Genomic DNA, 4704 nt, shown 5'->3' on the forward strand with positions numbered 1-4704 from the left:
TGAAGACAGGGGCTCTCTGTGACATCCTTCGGTGTCTTAAAAGGTTCCTCTCCCTATGACACACGCTATGCCCAAGGACAGCGCGAGGACACAGCGGCTGCTACAGTCAGTGCTAGCTCCAGCTGACATTGGGTCTAGTCTTCCAACAGCAGAACAGTAGTAACATCACACCTATCCTGAGAGATCCCAAAGCCTTCTAACAAAGTAAGGGAAGTGGGTATGCTTCAAGCACCCATGAAAATACCCAGGGTATGCTTGAAGTACCCTATTTCTTCTTAGCAGAAGAACCCCACAGAATTAGGGATGAACACAACTTCCACGCTTGCCTAGACAAACCCTTGAAATGCCATGAAATCTTTCGGCCACAGAGACCAAACAGGGCCTTAGATTTTTTTTTTTTTATTTTTAAGCATCACTATCAACTTAGTACATACTTTGGAAAACAGATAATCTGATCCCTCACCTTATTACTCTAGTATAAATCAAGTGACTGCAGCAGAATTAGCCCCATGTAAGACTGAACTTGTGCGGTGGGGAAATTGGTCCTCTGAGAAATGGTAATTATTATTACTTGAATGGCTGGGGAGGAGGAGAAGATAAGTATCTTAACATCTATTTAATCTGCTTTGTTTAATATTTGCCATAAATGCTAAAAGACCATATTTTTTTCCTGGCTAATTGTTATTTTTCACTTCACAAAATTTCTGTGTTAATTAGGAAAAAAAAAAGATATTTTTTAAAAATTAACTTCTGCCAATGAAAATACAATTCCTTATCACATGAAAAAAAAATCTTCACGTATTAGCTTTAATGCTCTGGGCATTGCCAGAACAAAATTATAGTCAAAACTATATATATGTTATCAACAACTGTCGATGATTACATCTGGAAAGATCTGAAAAAACCTAATGTACTTTCATGTCATATTTCTGTTCATTCTGACATTTTGATCATTTTTAATAAAGAAAATGCACTAGTCAAGTTCCAAGTTTTAGTCATTGTGCCTAATTCTTTGAATTACCGTGTTTGGGTTAGGAACAGACCAAGGGTCACCAAAGCATTTCAGGTACAACTAAGGAAGTCACAGGAACATTTGTATGGGTTTAATATTTTGAAGAAAAAGGAAACAATCCAGTTAATCTCTGTCATTTTACAAAATCTAAGTCTGTGCCACCCGAATGCTGACAGCCTTCTCAGAAAGTTTTAGAAGTCTGGAAATATGGAACAACTTTCAGACCTCATATAAAAAAAGCAGCTTGTTTCTAACTTCTTCCCTGATGAGAGACTTGCTGGACCAAGCATTTGCTCCTTTTCATCTGTCTGAAGGGCATTTGTGTAGCTATAACGTGACTTCCTTTTGGTAGCTAGACCCTTTACTAGGGAACCAAAGATGATTTTAGAAGTATTCTGAACACGGGGAATTAAACATTCACTTTGCTGCACTGTGTTCAGCCGTTTAGCATTTTCAAGATTGAGCCTAGCAATGCTGCTGTGAATTGAGTTTGTGTTCACCCTACCAGAGCAGCCTACTTCGCTAGGCGGTCTACATCTCGTCTATAAGACTACGTCACATAAAGCCTACTAGTGTGAAGCCTAGCATGATATATTGGTATTTAACTTTATAAAGTAACTGTCTGGGTGGGCGTGCAGTTTATAGAGCATCACCCTCTACCACAAAAAGTAGTTTCTAACAGAGAAAGAAAAATAGCAGTCAATGGTTGTAAACACTTATTTAAATAGTATATCCTTACCAACTCCATATTTTTAAATTTATTTCTTTTTTCCTGTTTTTAATGCTCTGGAACATCAGAACTCTTTTTTCCCTCCGATCTCTTTTTGATTTAAAAGGAATGTAAAACTTTCTTTCTCCAGTTCCTTCTAGCTTGATTTTTTTCTTTTATCACCCCAAGGAGTTACAGGCTTCCTCTTGTTTCCTCTACCCATTTAACAGATGATCACCGTGGTGACTGACACCTAACAGAAAAAAGAAAGGCAGAGTCTAGCAACTACACACCTCCTCCTCACTCCTCTCCAGAGCCACACAATTGCTTCTGATACCCCAAATAAAACCAGCCATTGCTAGCAGCCATTAGGCTTAGTCTTTCCTTTCTCCAAATAAACATTGCATCACCCAACACTCTGAAGTGCCACAGCTCCCCGCTTTCCAGGAGGAAGTGGGAAGTTTCCTTTCCTCTGCTTCCTCCTAACTGCTCATTTTTTCACTTGCAAAGCAAGCTGGTGACTCTGAGTATCTGTGCTTCTCGTGGCTCTCTCATCGCACTCTGTGCATTCCCCCTTTACATGCATTTAAACTCCTATTTTTCCTCATTTCATTTCCCCGCATCACATTCATCCTACCTGGGTTTTTCATTAAATCAAGAGCTGTCCCACTTGGCCACTAATCCAGAATCCAAAAAAACTCATCAGGTTAGTTAGAACACAGCCGTATAGTACAGCCCCAGTCACAATTCTCCTCTCACGCTCAGCTGGACCTTCAGTCAGGGTACAACCTCGCTACTTACTCTGTGGAAATGGCTTCCTCCTCTTCTTATAAAGAAAGCCTTATAACAAGACAAATTCAAGGCACCATGTAAACTAGCCTGGACAACGCCATTTCTTCCCTCTTTGTTCGACCTGCAAATCCAGTGACTTTATACAAGAAATGACTCTTGCTTTATTTCTTACCCTCCTTTCTCCTTCTATCATGCATGGTACAATATACTGAAACAAACAGGTGTTACTTTCTACTTCGGGCAATGCCTGTGCAGTGGGGAACCCTAAGCACAGGTCAGGACAGGAATTGTTACTTAGAGTATCTATCGGCCCTGCAGCAAAGCTCAACAGACTGGTTGGATCGACTTTTTCACAAATGCAGGTCTTCATAAAACAACCCCTTGCCCAAGCTTGAATACAGAATCATTCTTGCGGCAGCATAAACTTGATATTAGCTTTTGAAATCTGTTCTTTTAACAGATACATGACAAAAAGCTTGGCAAAATGCTTATTTCTCAGTCCTCGTTAGGGGCCAATACTCCAGCTTTGGACTAAGGCTTTAGTGGTAGAGCCATCTAGTGGGAGAAGAGGTAGGGACACAGAAGCCGAGACAGGTTCTGCAATCCAAATTACTCATCCTGTTCAGTTTTCTGGCGTGACCTCCAGACACCAGGGCCAATGCAACGATGATCTGCACTGCCAGCATTACAAACAAAAACCCCCATGACTCTGAGGGGTACTTCAGAAAAAGAGAGTGCGTACAAGCAGTCCATCAAATTCGTACAGCTATTAGGGCACCCAGTTACCAGGAAAGCAGCCTGTGCCTGAGGAAACCAAAACACTAAGGTAGAGGAGATGGTTTCAAAGAGGATAAAAACAGGAAGCATAGATTCTGACATGATTTTATGGATTCGAGCCTCCCCAGGTACTGGCTGGTTCAGTTCATTTGTTCATACTGATTCTGTGAACTCCATAGTGAAAATCATAGAATGGTTTGTGTTGGAAGAGACCTTAAAGATCATCTGGTTCAAACGCCTCTGCCATGGGCAGGGACACCTTCCACTAGACCAGGTTGCTCAAAGCCCCATCCAGCCTGGCCTTGAACACTGCCAGGGAAGGGGCATCCACAACTTCTCTGGGCAACCTATTCCAGTGCTTCCTCATCACCCTCACAGGAAAGAACTTCTTCGTTGTATCTAGTCTAAACCTACCTTCTTTCAGTTTAAAGCCATTATCCCTTGCCCCATCACTACAGGCCCTTGTAAAAAGTTCCAACTTTCTTGTAGGCTCTCTTCAGGTACTGGAAAGCTGCTATAAGGTGTCCCTGTAGCCTTCTCTTCTCCAGGCTGAACAGCCCCAACTCTCTCAGCCTTTCCTCTTCGGAGAGGTGCTCTAGCCTTCTGATCACTTTTGTGGCCCTCCTCTGGACCCGCTCCAACAGGTCCATGTCTTTCCTTTGCTGACGTAGTAGGACAAAAGGCTTGTTCAATCCTCTCCTATTTGGCTTAGGCCATTCCAGTACAGCTGTAGCACCAACTCTTCTGAGTAAATTTTAGTTAGTAAATGATTTCTTGAACAGTCTTGGAAGATCATGCTAATATCTAGTCAGTGGTGCAAGAAAATGGATCCCAGCTCCTGCAGAGTTCTTCAGTCCATTAAGGTCCTGGTGCCAGAATTTGACAATACACCAAACACTCTGAAGGAGACAGTCCTGCAGCTTCCAGTATTTCAAGTCCTTCACAACAATAGAAAGATTTGGTAGATAAGCTAGGTACCAAGATATCACAACACCCCCGAAACACAACCAGTTAATGGTCTATCTCATGCTAGTGCGTTCAGAGAACCAGTGCAAGGGCATACCTCAACCTGGGTTTTTCTGTCTTGGTCTATCAGCAGGACTGGTGTCTAAAGCACACTTAGTTGTACTTCAGCGTAAACTGCGGCTGTCCTCCAGTGTCTCTCCCCACTCCCATCATAATCCTATTCATCTACTTTTTTTAGCGCATCATAGCTTGAAGTTTTCTTCAAATTCTCAAGTAAGCAGCAAGAAAAGAAGAGCTGGTCAAATGCTGCTGTCAATTACATGATAGTCCCTGTTATTATACAACATAGGAGCTGCAGGAGTTTGCATGTTTTAATGTTAAGTATCTACATCTTAAATGAAATGCTGCCAGTTTACATAAGCTGTCGTTGACAACATCACATCCAAGC

Source organism: Opisthocomus hoazin, chromosome 6, assembly GCF_030867145.1.
Source record: "Opisthocomus hoazin isolate bOpiHoa1 chromosome 6, bOpiHoa1.hap1, whole genome shotgun sequence".
Classification (NCBI taxonomy): Eukaryota; Metazoa; Chordata; class Aves; order Opisthocomiformes; family Opisthocomidae; genus Opisthocomus; species Opisthocomus hoazin.